Source organism: Cynoglossus semilaevis, chromosome 6 (assembly GCF_000523025.1).
Source record: "Cynoglossus semilaevis isolate Cse_v1.0 chromosome 6, Cse_v1.0, whole genome shotgun sequence".
Taxonomy (NCBI): Eukaryota; Metazoa; Chordata; class Actinopteri; order Pleuronectiformes; family Cynoglossidae; genus Cynoglossus; species Cynoglossus semilaevis.
The window spans coordinates 11429169-11446188 of record NC_024312.1 but is presented as its reverse complement, the minus strand read 5'-3'; the positions used below and the strand labels follow the sequence as shown (position 1 = coordinate 11446188).

Here is a 17020-nt window from a genome sequence, read left to right as displayed (position 1 = left end):
TAACTTGTATTCATATAACTTCAAGGATCTACATCTGCAAATGGCAAATGTGTGATTTCAGGATTTTCTTTTTTAATCACAGGAATAAAACTACGTTGTGTACAAGCAATTGTGCTTATTAAAATGGTCTCAATATTTTCTGGAGATGTAAGCCATCCAGGACTTTGTTGACTGTTTCCATCCATGTACAGAGAGTGATGAGTACGTTAGACCGATCACCTATGCTAGAGGAGGACACAGAGTGATATATTTCAGAGGTTTTTCCAGCTAAGTTCCTGCTCCAGTGACACAGGTATTTCTGCTGCTACCACTCCCCTGTGCTCCGCCCACCATCCCCTGAGGAACACTGTCAGCTCACATAAACCCCCAGAAAAGAATTCAACGTTCAACTATCAGCCATCATCACCAAGGCTCCTCCACAACTACTACTTCTGCCGTTGCTGCTGCTGCCGCTGCTGCTGCTGCTGCTATTCCCCTGTCAGCCTTTTCCACTGATCTGAGCTACAGTTTGTGGGTGTCAAACCAGAATGTCTTTTCTTTGCGTGTCTTCACAAATCTTCGCACTTGCAGTCGAGGAGCTCCATGATACAGAGAGCACTAAGTAAACAATAAAGGGTTAAGAGCACCTTCTGATAGAAATGTGACTCCTCAGGCATTTTACTGACACCTTAACTGTACCTGTGGGTGTTTACACATTCATACACACAGCTGCATAAACATCCAACCAACATCCAGCAAATTCAGAGCTGTAACTCAAGGATAAAACTATACTATTACCCCATTATCTATGCCTGAATTATTCTTTTGGTGCTCTATAGCATTATATGGTTGTTATTATAAACCATTAACAGGTTGATTATAGATATGATTACAGGGTACCTGACCTGCATGAAGCAGTAATCACAGGTGAGTAAAAGCAACCGTCTCATGTAATGACTTGTATGAGCAATATGCATTAACACTCATCTGGTCATGTTACAGTACATAGACATAAACTAAGGCAGATTCAATTAAACTGTTTTTCTATTTAAAAAATGTACAAAACTAAAGTGTAAATGATGTCCTTCCGGTTCTTCCAGTAAAATGTACAGTGTAAGTTACACAGTGACGGAAATGAAGCACGGCTCCAATGCAAGGTCAGCAGTGCTATCATTAAAAGGTCAGCCGGAGGCTTTCTCAACAGAGTAACCCTCTGTGTTCGTTAGGAGGAGTCGAGAAGATGAGACCAGGTGTCGATTTGACGAACGTGTATTCCCTCTCTGCAGACGGCAGAGGGAGGGAAGCAGAGATGGAGTAACGGGAGACCACGGTGAGGATAGAGGGGAGCTGAGGGGAGGCACTGGAGCAAATCCAGCAGGGAGAAGGTGAGCAGCCTGCCTGCCTGTCCGCCTACCCTCCCCCTGCAGTTTGAAGTCTTGCGAAGAAAATAAAGTTTATTGCCTGGAAAGAGGGGGGGAAGCGTGTAAAAAGCATTAAAGCGATGGAGGTGAACAATTAGACAGATGGCCAGGTTTTGGAAGGGGAAGAGTGAAAAAACGGATAGAAAAGGAAAGAGAAAAGGCACGGACGCAATCGTTCAGGGTTTTTATGAGGACCCTGACAACTCCTTGTCTCTTCAAGGGCAAAGGAAAAGTGAGAAGCAGCAAAGCCTTTCTGGTTAACTCTTGAGTAATTGCTGAGTGTGCAACACCACCGAGCACAGCTTAGGGTGACGGAGCTCACAGCCCCCCAGCTACACACAACCTATTGCACAATCCGAAAGTAAAAAGCTAATTATGAATGAAACAGACTCATAAGCAAGCTTTAAAACTAGATTCTGAATTACATATGTGGTTACAAGAGTGCATTCCACAGAGCTGCATCTTTAAGAAAGAAAACTGCAAGGTCATCATAATGATAACCCGGGCATCAAATCCCTCAGCTCGCCACTTCTGCCACCACCTCTCACATTCATGCCCCACTTCCAGCCCCTCAGCCCAAGAGAACAGCTGTCTGTAACATGACAATGACCTTTACAACTTTCACCCAGAGAAAGCTAAGAAGGAGGTGGGGGGAAAAGAAGTCGGCCCCTGTAGAACAGACCCACTCGGACGTGATATTAACATTCTGAGATCTTTTCACAAAGACACTGAATAAGAAGTCGGCCCCTGCAAAAACACTGAATAAGTCGTGGATATGTTTCCTGTTGAAGTGTAACCAGAAAATATATCAATTTGTTGGTCCCTTTGTTATCATGTTTCAGATGATACTGTATGCACTGTGTGTGTGTGTGTGTGTGTGTGTGTGTGTGTGTGTGTGTGTGCAACGTGCGTGTGTGCATGCGAGACAAAGACAAGAGGGGAGAAAAAGGAGCGTGAGAGAGAGAATAAAGGAGCAGATGCAAATATAACGACTTTACAGTGCAAATAAAACTATATATAACATTTTAAACTTACATTTTGCGTTTACTCAAAAGTATAACTAAAATACAAAAATACTTCTAATAGGGAGTTCTTTGAAATGATTTACTTGTAGTACCAAAATTATTTATTTGTTTTTACCACATGTTCCGGACATAAATACTTCTACACTTGTGTCTTTGTCCTTTACCCACATGTGCTGGGCGAAAACAGAGCAGAGGAGAGAAGGAGAACTCTAATGTAATTATAACCAGGGCTTTTCCAATTCAATAAAGTAACAAGGTATTAAAGAAGGGAGTCCCTTTCTGTTCAATAAGTACTGGGCGATCCTCCTAACTGTTAAAACACTCACGTAGGCATTTTTGCACATACTGTAGTAGAGCAGCCAACACTGATGGATGCCTGCAAGTGGAACTGCTATATGATACACTGTCTTGATGCACTAGGTTTAATCTCATCCCCATCTTCCTTATCCTCTCAGTGTTCCGCCTCTCACTCTTTAACCCCTGTTTTCATCTTCTCTGACCCCACTTTGGCACAACGCTCCTTACAGATGACAAATACTGGGTCAACACTTAGGAAATCAAATGCCTCACCATGTAATGTATATGAAACACTTACAGCGTTTTCCAGACTATAAATCGCACTTCTTTTCTATCCTTTGGCTGGGTTTGCAACTTATACTCCAAAGCGACTTATAGTCTGGAAATTATGTTATATAGTATGTAGTCCATGATTTACACACAACGGCTACAAACCTACCGCTACACTTCCACCTGCAGGTGCAAAGGCTAGATGCCGCAACGGTGGTGAAAGTGAATGAGCGAGGAAGACACCATGTGAAAAGGGCACCTTATAAAAGCAATTAGAGAAATGACTTTCAGTCCCGCTTCTCGCTCTTTAGATCAGAACAGGCCTGGAAGGGAGGAACACAGAGAGGAACCTGGATCTCCACGACCTTGTCCACAACGCACCGCTGTTGGTCATCAGCTTTTAAGAATGCATTTAATAATGTATGTTTAGTGAGAAAGCAGTGGAAAAAAGGGGGGGGGGGCAGAGGAGGGAATGAATTTTCTAGTCATATATCATCCTTACACAATTATAAAGTTGTATTTTTTTTTCTCATAATAACCAACCAATCTCTATTCCACCTGGTGGAGTCACATGCCTGGTTGAATATTCATGTGCCATACAACAACAAAGAAATATGGGTATAGGCACCACATGCAGTGAAAGTATGCACACAAAATAAAGAAACAGACACATCTGGCTGAGTGCCCTACCACATATCTGAGCACTGACCTCCATATGCTGACAGGATAAGACCCCTGTACACAGTCCCCAAACATCGCACACACAAACAAACGCACATACACATCTATTAGCCCACTGACATGGACACATAACGCAATTAATAGGGAGGCAAGTCTCTGGTGAGGAGGAGAAAATGCCTGTTCAGCACAAAAAGGCAGAATATACAATTTCCTCCTGTTAAGTCTGTATTAAATTGATTTCTTCTCTCTCTGACACGGACCTGGGTTTTTCCACCTAATGAAAGCTGGATAATCTACAGGTTTTCCCCTGTCCTGAAATCAAGTTACAAATCAAGCAATCACAGGGACAGATATGGGAAAGGTGAAGGAAGGACATGGGATGATTTTCCAGATGAGGAATACAGCGAAGGAGTGCACGCGCACGCACAAACACACGCACACAGGCCTGACGTTGCTGATGCACTTTCTAAAACATGCGTTCAGTTGTGAATGAAGGCGACTGCAGCGCTGCGTTCATAAACACAGCGCTAATTGAGGTAATTAATGAAGCACATTAATTAGCACACACTTAAACCAGCTAATTACTTCCTCAGATTTGACACAGAGCCATGTAAACATTAGAAAGATACTATAAACACAGAATGAAATAACAATAGAAATAAAAAGGGAATATAGTTATAACAGAAAGGTGGTGTGGATTTAGAGGGAAAAAATGTGACTGTAACTTCTCTTAGACGATACATAAATAAATAAATACTTGTAAGCATTATAAAAACATATATCTCATAAACAGCTGAGGGAGATAATATTTACATAATGATTCCGAAACAAATAACAAAACAATATGTACAGTATTACATTTTGTTGCATTCATGTCACTTATGTCAACATACTCCTCAAAAGATGTATATGCTTATATATATATATGTAAATATAAGCCACTTATAATGCCCAAGGAAAGGCAAAAATCACTGTTAATATTGTTAGAATTTGTCCTTTAAATCCATTCAATATGTAACATATCCAGCCATTATCCTCCTAATGAGTTCACCTTCATACTTAGAATGCATTACAGAAGGGACTCCTGTTGAAGGAGGTCGTTTGAGGTTCCAGCAGTCTTTTAATGCAGGGTTCCCCAAACTATGGTCCAGGTCGCAGCCAAAATAAATAGTAATTTACTTTGTTTGAAGATAATCCAGCAATTTCTCTAACACAAGGGATTCTTGACTTGTGTCACGATTCGGTTCCTAGCGATGATGAAACTCAGATTTTCACCCCTAGTCAAAATAAGAACAAAAAGTGACCAGCACATATACAGAAGTTGTAGAAGTTAACAAGTCACAGGTGGGAAAGATGAGGTGATCACAGTGGAGAGTGGAGACAGCTGGACAAAACACTGTAACAACGAGTTAAACCCAATCAACCAAAGGATAATAACATGTGATTAGACTAGAAGACTAGAAGTCTTTACACAAAGAGGGTAAATCACAGCTAAGAGTCTGGTCGGAAAAATAAGTTAGAAAACAGAAAGACGGAGAGAGTCAGGGCTCACGGCAGAAATCGAGAGACAGTGTGACATAGAGGAGGGATGGGAAATGAAAAGGACAGGGCGGTCATCATTACTGCTGCGTTTGCTTTTCAAATGCAGACAGACTAGGGCCGAGGGGGAGAGACTAGGATCATATTCCACAAACAAAGAAGAGACACGTGCAAACCTACACGTGTGTCCTTTATAATACACAAAAACAAAAACCCCTTCCAGCCAACCTGCAATCTGTACTTTATAAGGTATAAAACATACAAGCCAAGTTAAAACATCCATACACATGTACTCTAAGTGTGTGTGTGTGTGTGTGTGTGTGTGTGTCCCTTTCTGCCTCTGGTTTCACTGCTCCCCAGCTTATTGCCCAGCGCCTGATCAGATTTACATTAAAAAGTGATGAAGATTTAAATAACGTCTCTTGATGACTTCTTGAAAGTCATCAAGAGATTTTCAACACAGCCTCCGTATCCGTCTTCTATCTTTCTCCCCTTTCTACTCACTCGTTCTTGCTGTCATGTCCCCCTCCATCTTACCCACTCAATCTCAGCCAGATTTGCAGACATTGCACATTTCCCTGCATGTCTTTGGTGTAACTGATACATCAAAGAATACACCAAGAATAACCAGGATTTTAAATCAATCCGCAATGTCCCCAAAAGTTTAGGCTCTCAAAATCAGCATGGCCAATTCCATCTTATTTTGCACAAGACCACAGTTACATATTGGCGTAGAATGGGACTACATTGTACTGTAATTAAAGTAATCACTTTAATTAATTTGTGAAATAATCAGTTTAAGTTTTTAACACAAATTAACATGTGGGCAAGCACACACTCCACTTTAATCTGATTCCACCAGCCATCAACTTCACATCTGTATTAATTAATGTCTATACACATGGTGAGTAGCCATGTGTATATTGACACAATTGTCAATTGCATTTTCAGGGACTGATTAATGTCGTCAGTCGTCAAGAACTGCTTTCAAAACTTCTCTGAGGTTTCTCCAACTTCTTTTGAACACAACTCTCGACTTATTCTAAAAGCCATTAAGATATACAGTGGTCCCTCTCCTAATGTGGTAGTTGCGTTCCAAGAACCACGGCAAAAAAAGGAAAATCCTTGGAATTGTGCGAATATTTACCCTTTAACCCCCCCCCCCACACACACACACACACACTGTTATCAACCCTCCCTAGACTGTATTAGCCTTTCTGTACTTTCTGTACTGTACTGAGGCAGCGAAAGGAAAACCGCAATAAAGAGAGGATAGTGTACATTGATGACTAAAATCAACCAACTCCAGAACAGCTACCTATATATTTTGATATCGTACATGTATATTTTCCCGCATTGTCAGCAAATAATATCTGCAGCAAAGTGAACTTACCTGAAGTGTTTCAGTAATGTGTCTTAATTTAATTCGAAGTTCACCAGGAACAATGTGACTTGTATGATCTCAGTAACTGGAGGGCTGCTTGAGTGCTGAGCGTATACGCCAATGTGCAGTGAACTCAAAAAATAAAGTGTGTTGTTTCTTTGATTTGGTTTCTACTGGCTTTATTAAAAATAATATAATTGAAAAAGGAAAAATAGGCAATTAAGAAAACAAATGAAAGGCTTTGATGTGAGTACGTTTTGAGTTTGGATGCATTTGTTTAAAATCTGTATTCTTGCAACTTTTTATGAGCTCGTGCTTTTCTACAGTCACAATTATTTAGCTGACACAAGAGCTGCATCAGATTGTTCCTATTATTCCCTCTTCTCTCTGCCCCAAAACAACACTATGATGTTAATGACACACGCTGCTGATTTGGCTTGGTCCCTGACAGATTTTTGTCTGTTTTACACTTGGCCATCAACATTTTTTCACATTTAGTTTTCGTTTTTGATCTCAGAAAAGAATGTAATTGAATAAGTCTTTGATGAAAATTGAAGTCTGCAAAGTCAAACGTTCAACAACCATCGTGCTACTGATACGTTTCCGTCTTTTGTATTCATTCATTCAAGAAGATGATTTTTGTGATGCATCCTTGGCCCCTTATCGCTTGATGACTGTGTGGAAAAACTCTCTCCACAATGTAATACAAATATCATGTGACCTTACCAAAGAAGGTCAAGGGTCAGCTATCCTTGAACTGTCAATGGAGTATTGTCCTGTCAGAGAATAATTGATGCCTTGAAAATCAAGTGAATTATTGCTTTAATTCATGCACTCTGATTCAATTAGCAAGACAGGTCTTTCACAAGGGAAAAGGGAACTTAAGGAATGACAGTAGGTAGATGGGGCAAAACAAAGAGGAGTGGAGACAACGGAGGACAAGAGAGGGGGATACGGACAGTAGTGGGAGAAGATGAGCAGATAGGAGAAGAGAAGAAGGGTGCTAACAGTAGAAAGGAGAGGAGATAAGAAAAGAGGCGAGAAGAGAAGAGAGGACCTTAAATTTAAAAATATATTAAAATTTGAAATAAAGTTTAAATACCTTTTGCATATCGCCACTTAAAGTCTTCTTGTAGTCTTGCAGCTAAGTGTAATCATGTCACATTAACTTGACTGAAACCCATGTTCTGTATGAACAACACGAGACAAATGTTGCAAGACACTTCTCTAACTATTTGTCGGACACAAAGAAGTTTTTCTCAGTATAAAGAACTTCAGGAAGTTAAACGATTGAGAAGAAAATAAAATGTACATAAGGGTTAAGGTCCAATTAAGCAGCAGCTGGAGAGTTAACATTTGGAGAAATCTGTGCATCCTGCTTGTGATGGAGCAAATTGGGAAGGCCCACTGCTATCATCACTATTAAGTTTGGTCTATCATCTAAAGCTGCATTAAGTCTCTCCTCAGTTTGCTCCTTAATTCCATCAGAGTAATCTCGCATTATTGCCCTCTAACAGTACCCTAAACGGAGAATAAAAAGTTTGCTCCCCTCTAGCAGTGTAATACCAGGAAACAACAGGCCCTCTCCTCATTAAGTTATAGATATAAATGCTCCAAAGCATGAAATTACCCCCGAGCCTCCCTCTCCAAATAACCTGGTTTGCAAACAAATGATCCGAGCACAAGCAGTAAAAGGCAGATTATTAAAATAATAGGAGGGATTTAAATTTGCATCCACAAAACAATTCAGCACAGGACTGTTGAATTACTCCTCCCCCTCTTTCTCCCTTGTTCCTTCCACCTTTCTTCTATCGGCCCCTCTTTCTTTACTGTGTCCATCTGTTCTTTATAACAAACATCTGGAATCCGTGACATCCTCAGGTGAGGCTGTAGAGTATGTATGCTAAAATGTAAGGTTTATACTATGTTGTTTTGGAAGTATAATGTATCTGGTAAGTTTTACTTACTTTCTGTGAAAACCACAGACATTCTAGTAATTAAAAATAATATTTTCTTATGTGTAGGCAATATTTTCCTGTACTTGCTGATACATCCAAAGCCACGTCACACCCATTTTAAATGAGCCTATCAGCCGTGCAATGGAAGTAATCTGGATCTATTTTAACACATCACAAAAATGTAGTACATGTCTTTGCAGGTGCAGTATATTCACTTTTTGTCCGGCAAATAATAGGAATCAGATGATTTTGCAGCTGATCATTTTGCATGTTCCAAAAAACACGAGACACACTTACTAGATGCGCCGTTACCTTTTAAGTACTCTGCAGTGAGCTAAGAAAACTCCAAGCTAGCTGTTGGTAATAAATATAATAGTAGTGCTAACCATGGGGGAGCCACTCCGAAGTCATAATTGGACACTTAAAACACCATCATCTAACTGAACATAACCATTCAAACTAAGCCATTATTTATTTATTTTTATTTATCATTACCAATGCAGTTTCAGTTGATGCAAGCATTTATGTATTTCGGCATGTCCTAGATGAGAAGATAAATCACTGTCATCGGGTTTGTCAAAAAAAAACTTGCCACTTCAGGAAAAAGCTCTGCATCCCTTATGTTTGCAGTCAAGGGCCATTCTTGTTTTCTCCCGTTATCCAATGTATGTACAAGTTGCTCATAGAACCTTATTTTATTTTGTAATTATTTGACATTTTATTTCAAGACAAGGAGAAAATGTGAGGTCATGGATTTACTTAAGTCACTAAAATAAAATAAACTGCAAATATTTTGTAATGCAGAACTATTTGTTCTTGAGTCACTAAAATAAAATAAACCGCAAATATTTTGTAATGCAGAACTATTTAACAATCTTTTCTTTGTCAAACAGATGTCTACACAACAACCAGTTTTCATTTAGTACCTCATTCAACTCACTGAGCACTTTATTTTGAAAGTTGTTGAACTGAAAAGTAAACTAATTGAAGGACACCAGAATGGGCAACAATCAGTAAGAGCAAGTCACACACACAAAAATCATCATCATCATCATCAGCTAAAGAAATGCAATTGGCGCATTTCTAGTAATAGGGTCATTGGTGATAAAGATCCCTGCTTCTGTCCATACACACTAAAAGTCTAAACAGTTCTCTAACAAAAACAAAGCAAACAGCAAGTTTGAACTCATTTTAGGGAATGAAATAGGACAGATTTGCGGGGACAAGAATATCTGGAGCAACATAACGTGTCAAGTGATAACAGAGTAGTGCCGAAGTAGCCCTAGAAGATAGAAATTCCCATGTTGCACTGTGATAAACATTCAACTTTATCCTTAGAAAATAACAGCCCTTTCTCCTGTGCCAGATTAAATGGGGAACAATGACAATGCGAGGTGAGAAGAAACAGAAACAGGCAAAGGATGCTCAGGTCTGTGGAACCGCTGAGTTATGGCCACTATTTGCATCTCAATCAGCCTCTTCGGGGGGCCCGCCACCCTGGAAATACCCCTATCACACCACAGCATCTCACCTAGTAATGAGGGAGATTTAGTGGAACTGGCAGCATACAGTGGGCACCCCCTGGCTGGGACTTGCAGCTCATTGCCAGCCCCTGGTCTTTCTAAGGGCCCTCTGGGCCACATCTAAACACAGGAGAATGGCAGCACTTAACAAGGCTGAGGAAGACCAAAATAGACGAGCAGCAGGAACAAGCCATAAAATGGAGGGGAAACAACGCACCCAAGTGATTGTACTCGCTGCTTGGGCAAAGATAGTCTGCATAGTCTACTGTGTTGCTGCCTCATTACAGCAGGAGGGGGAAGAAAACAAACTTGAACTTGTGACCTTAAGTGAGAACACTTAATCACTGAGTTGATGATGGCTGCGACATTAGCCACCGCTCCCATGCAGTAAAAATTGTCTCTTCTATACATGGGTGTATGTGAAGCCACAAACACAGTCATATACAAGCACGTACAACTAGACAGTTTGATTTGCAGACAGTAAATGCTCCACACCGCTAACTGCAGTGTTGCTTCACTAGTTAGCAACATCTCATTGCCGAGTTCTGTTAAGTCATTAGTATAAGCATGTGCTCACCTCCTTTGTGAAGTCTGGACTACTAAGTCTGTGTGTGTGTGTGTATCTTTGACCACTGGGGCTTGACTATTCACTGTGCACAGTGGAAGGCAAGAGGCTAGGAGCTAACACAGAAATACTGCACAAATATATAATATGACCTTTGGTTTACTACTTGATTGTCAGAAATAATGTAAAATAACCTTAGTTTCTGGATTATTGTTGCAACTCACAAAAACACAGTAGGTAAACTTGCAGAAAACTAACAATACAACTAACAAGAACCCAAGACTTTAAAGAGCACAAAAACACATTGTCTATGTTCAGGCAAAATAAAATTGAATTGGCAAAATGGATAAAGTGGAACGGCACAGAGTTTGAATATTCTAAGAATGGGAAGCTGAGTTTCACTTATTAGGATCAAATATTAGTGGTAAAAAAAAACTTGCGAGTGGGCAACATTAATCAAAGTGTTCACCTAGTGGGCTGCCATATGGCAGATCAGCATGCCAACAGTGCAAACTTGCTGATCTTCAGTAACGGAGTGCAATTAATTCCACTCACTGCATCCATCTCTTGCTCACCACACTGACGAAAGGAAGGATAGGAAAGAAGATGATAAAACAGAGGAGAGTTTGTTATGACTCTTGATTCGTTCTCCTCAACTCCTTCTTCCTTTCTCCCTCCTTCCTTACCTTTTCTTTTTCCCTCACCCCTCTCAATCTCTCCCGGTCTCTTTCTTTCTCTCTGTCTCTTTTTCTCTCCTTTCTCACTGTCTCAAAGCAGAGGAATCAAACCCAGTTGATGAATGAGGTGGACACAAGGGCCTCAGGTTGTTCCTGTGGCGATGTTGTGGAGAGTGATGGAGGGTGGGACAAGAGAAATAAGAAGGGTAAGGTAGAAGGCAGCTATGGGCAGAGCAGCGTTTTGAACTTCTTAAACTTCAAACAAATGTCAAAAGTTGGACATTTCTTATTAAAACTGAGTGTAAAAAAGGTTCAGCTTGGCTAGGCCAACTTAGCTTAACAGGCTGAATCTGACATAACGTGTGGTTGCAAACACGACAAACTACAGTGATGCGACACAAATAAAACCAAAGTCAAGTGCCTAAAAATAGTACCACTAATTAAACCTGTTGTCTGTAGGGTTTTCTCTGTTGTCTCCACCAATTAATATTTTCAATTTTTAAAAATCACATGAAGTTTTTTTGCGAGAGAATCCAATTATGCATTGTAATTTGAAGTGTGCCGTAATTTATTTTTAGTGCAGTATAATCCATTAGAAATGTGGTAATTTTGTCAAAGAACTTACAGTACGAGTTGACAAACAGGAGACTACAGCACTTTGCTTAATAACACACAAACACCTCGTGGTTTGTTTCACCTCTCAGACATCTTTTGACTATATCTAAAACAAGTCTCCCCCAGCTCTTAACACAGGCTCATCTCTATTAGGGAGGCCATTGTAAAACTGACTGCAGTAAATGAGTTGTGGATTGGCACTCCCCTGGCACTCTCTTTTCCCATCTCTACAAATATACTGCATCTGCTATCCTACGTCCATAACTCCAGAGGTCCCACAGGCCCGGCCGTTGTACCAACCCTACCAATATCATAAAAGACTGTGGGGGAAACCTTCATTAGGGCAGCAATGCCCCACCACCTCTCTAATCAGGGCATTTTTCTTTGGCATGTTGGGATGTACTTTATGGTCCAAATGGGACTACACTGATGAGGAAGTACACTGTACTTGTCTTCATTTCCTGTCTAGCTAGACCTGCCATTCCTTCTATTTGGTCCTTTTATGAAACAATGTCCCTAATGAGAAATATTTTCATAAAAGTCGTGCATTAAAAAAACAAACCAATATATCTCTATAAAATTGAAACTATAAGTATGCACAGGTTATTTCTTGCAATACCCTGTATGCATGTGTTACAAAATGTCTTTTTATTTATTTTTGTTAACATTTTTTATCTTCTTCTTAGGCTAGAAAATGCTTATTTTTCACCAAAATAATGAAAATATTGGAAAGGTAGGTAGAGCAAAAAAACTGCAATACAAGAATACATTTAAAATATTAAAAACCTGCAATGCACTTAGACTGCCACACTTCGATACAGCGAGGGATGACTGTACAGACATTAGCATATTCAGTGCAGGGGCTCGTCTTCAGGTGGTTGGTTAAATTTCTTGTATCGTAACAGACGACTCTTACAGTACGACGAGCTCCTGAACTGTCACGACCAAGTGATCTTTCTATCGTGACAGCTGAATAATTGCAATGTCACAGTAAATTCAGTTGTAGTGTTCCCCCAAACTCTCTATTGTCTCACATTCTGCTCTCAGTTCCGTTATTCTCGATCCTCCTCTCTATACATGTGACCTCTTACTGTTCCTGTCTTTCTTTCTCTCCATCATCCCCTCTTCGCTCCTAGGCCTTGTTGACATTAACCCGGAGCACTTAAATTCCCCCATAGTTCTCCATGTTGCTCTGTATATGTCAGAGCAGGAGGTTTTATGGTCCACATCCATCAGTATCACGTGCCAGGATTTATGGGAGGAAGAGACCAAACCTGATCACTCGTAATCCGGCTTGCTGAAGCCGAACCCTGGAGATGTAATGGATGATCTTTCTTGCTGCAGCACCCCCACCCTCACCACACTCCTTCCTTAAAATTTTCCTCCACTTCTACCTCAACCATCCTGCACTACTGCCTCCTTTTCCAGGAAATTTCTCTCTACTCAAGCTGTTAGTCCACCTCAGTGGCCGGACAAGTCATCTTGGTCATTCAATCAACCCATAGGAGACCTGGTTACCAAAGGATAATGAGGCATCAACATGAGCTCATCATTCACTATTTTGTGAATGGGCATTATTTGGTCTAATTTATAATGACACTGTATTAAAAGCTGGAGCAGATTTACAGTGTAGAAATGGAGGGAACCTAGATAACATACTTTACTGTACTTCAGATAGAAATTCCCATGTTGCACTGTGATAAACTTTACTTTACTTCAAAACACAGAGAGAAAAATTATAAATTGAGTGACTTCGTTGGAGAGCACACAAATAATCCTTCATCACACGTAATATTGTCTAGACATATTTTCAAAATTGTGTGCTGATTAATTTCTGGACATTCAAAAATATCACATAGTATTACTTCCTGTTATCTTTAACATTATGGTAGTCCAGTTGGTGTTGAACTACCTACTAAGTACTAAAGGGATGCTGCAAAAAGATAAAATTTTCCAATTTTCCAACAACACAATCTAGTTGACAGAATAAGTCAAACTAATAAAATCTTGCCAGAATCGATCTGAAGTCCACATACTGTACAGAGCTTTACCCAACCTCCTCACCTTCTGACCTCTGTTAATATAATGTGCCAATGAATTTGTACTGTAACTCCAGTTACAAACCCATATAATTTTTTTTCTCATCTGAAACAATGGCAACTGTACTGCCCTGGAGCTACAGACCCCAACCCTAATAAATGGTTTACAATGAAAAAAAAAACTGTGTGTCTGCAGTGTGTCTCCCTGAACACAAGCTGAGACATATGCTCGAGCAATGTATCTGGTCACAGGTCCATATGTCCAGTAACTCTCTATAGTCCACGACAGAAGAGTAGCTTGGACCTATAATATGTTCCTTCCTCCCCTGGTGCCACTTGTTAGGGTTTTAGTGCAACAGAAATTACACTTGCTCTCTAGCCTGAGACCAGAACTGTCAGAAAGAGAAACAGTGGGATGGAGAGAAAAAAAAACACATGAAAGCACAGGAAAATCTATAAGAATGTGAACTCCTGCAAGACTCTGAATCAGCCATAAATTGAAGGACAAGACAGAGAATATGACGTTACTAATAAAATACAAAACATTTCAACGGAAAAATAATAAATACATGTGTATTGTGTTTACATTTCTTTACATATTTTGTAGCATTGTGTGTGGGTTTCCAAAGAGGGTCCCAGGCCAGAGGCTAATGCTATTTTGGGAGCTTTGGCTTGGTGTGGTATATTGTAAATCATCATCCTAATCTTGTCTAAGAAGAACCCAACATTCAGCCTGATCTGCAAGTGAAATATTACCTGTGAGATAATTATTGATATGGTGAGAATAGACCTATTAAAGAAACATGGCATCAAAATATCACAGTGAAACATCAGTCACATGACAGTGACTATGTCACTGTTCTGGCCTTGGTTAAATGAATCCCTCTCATCTAATGCTTGATTTATGGACCTGTAAAAACACACGTGGTGTTTAATCTACTGCTGCCTGAACCTGCTTCTCTAATGAAATGTGGATCTGTGTGTGTGGGTATACATGTGCATTTTAATAATGATGCATGGGCTGTGGTGTGACTTCTCTGGCGTGGCTATTCCTCTGATAAATATGCATTTAGTTACACATGCTGATTAAACTGTAAAGCAGTGTTAACTCTGTGTCACAACACATACAACCACACAAATGTACCCAACTTCCATTTTCCCATAAAAACTAATTGCTGACGATTACCTCATGTGAGATAACAACAGCAGTCTATCAAAAAGCCAGAGCTAAAACTTTGCATAGGCTTAAAAAAACTAAAAACTAAAAAATAACTTAATCTGAGCTGCAATTTCTGAGCACTGCTTCAATGATATTTTTTTCCTACACTGCAAAAAAAGTCACACCCATTTTCTCCTTGCAATGTTTGAGTCTTTATGTATATATTAATATTATGCATAATTAACCTTTAATTTAGTTAATAATTAATAATTATTAACAATTATTCATATTAAAATCTATGACTACCATACATACACGTGCATACTCATTAGGGTTCCCGGTCAGAACATGATCTTATGGAGGATAATCTCTCAAGGCTCACAGAAACATCAAACACAGAATTACATTTATGTGCAGCTCCTATTAACTTTATCATCAGCTCAGAGAGTCTCTGCTACTCTCAAACTGTGCTAAATATGTTAAATGAGCTCGGGGTAATAGTAAAAAAAATGTTATAGCCTTCCGCCAGATGGTTTCTGCATTCAACACGATGGTGTTTGATTGTTTGGCAGACAGTGACTGAGCCCGAGTTTATTTGGCTGCAGCTTAGTACAACTGGCTCATCTCCTGATTTAAGACATTACGGTGTGTGCTGAACTCTTGTCCGTCTGTGGTCAGCACTTCTCAGACTTCAATAAAAAACATTCTCTGCCTGGCAGAGAGAGAAAGAGCGAAAGAGATCCAAGCAACCTCTCACCTCTCTCATAATAAGAAGCTCTCCTCCCTGGGCTACGAGCCGTCTTTCAGAGGGTAAAGTGAGAGAGTGAAGGAGTGAAATACGAGACTATGTCAGGTTCAAACAACAAAGAGATACCGCCTTACACATCCTTCCACAACCTGTCCCCTTCAGTGGCACTGACATCATTTAAATCATTTAAATACTCGCCAACATGACCTATGGCAAGTGACCCGTCATTTTAACGTTCACACCTCCGTGTGAGATGTCTGCCGAAGTGCTTATTTAGCAGAAAATACCACCCGGCTAACTATATGATTTATTCAAAATTATTCCTCCACTGTGCTCCTTCACATGGAGTATTTGCTCATAGTTCACTGTGGTCCAGGCAATTAGGAGCAAGCCACACCTCTTAGGAGACAGAGCACCTGGCGATACCAGATAGACATAAAGAGGAGGAAGAGAGCCAACCAGCACACAGCTTTTTATGAGGGCCCGGAATAAGTAGGGAGAGCAGTGAGGGAGAGTGATGGAGTGAGGAATGCAAGCCAGGCACTTTAGGATTCATTTAGGATCCCATCTCCCTGGTCACTTTATTAGCAGTCTGGGAAGAGTGATGCATGTCCCAAAGCTATGCAAAATGCATAATCAAGCATTTAAATAGACACCATGCGGATGGGTGTGTGTGTGCAGTGACCATGCATGGGCATGTTCCTGTGCATATAAACCATACATGTGACGAGTATTATATAAATGCACAAGCCCGCCGTTCTTCCAACTCACGCACCTATTTGCGCGCACACACAAATTCTTACCGCCAGAAAACCCTGAAGGAATTCAAACTCTTACAGTTTCAAACTACCAACATTCGCTACAATGCCAAAGACCTTTTTAGTATTCCCATGAGCTGCTCTGTAACTATCACCCGTATGATGTACAGAAATCCTCAGTGGTATATTACCATAAATCCTCCTGTAGCTCCAGAGCTTTGTGTGGTTGAGGAATCGGCGCTCCTCATCAAATTTACTTATAACAATTCAATCCTTTATTCCATCCAGTCTGCATCTTCAGCCTGGAAAAGAGGTCTTTATTTTATTCCAAGTTTATAGGAACTAAATAGATGGGAAACAAACAAATAAGTAAATCAAGAGA

General features: G+C 40.1%; 1 protein-coding gene across 1 annotated transcript in view; it reads right to left on the bottom strand.

The window, feature by feature from the left end:
* Nucleotides 1-17020, bottom strand: part of wwox (WW domain containing oxidoreductase) — a 45098-nt gene that overhangs the window by 10220 nt on the left and 17858 nt on the right. The gene's annotated exons all lie outside the window — the stretch shown is intronic.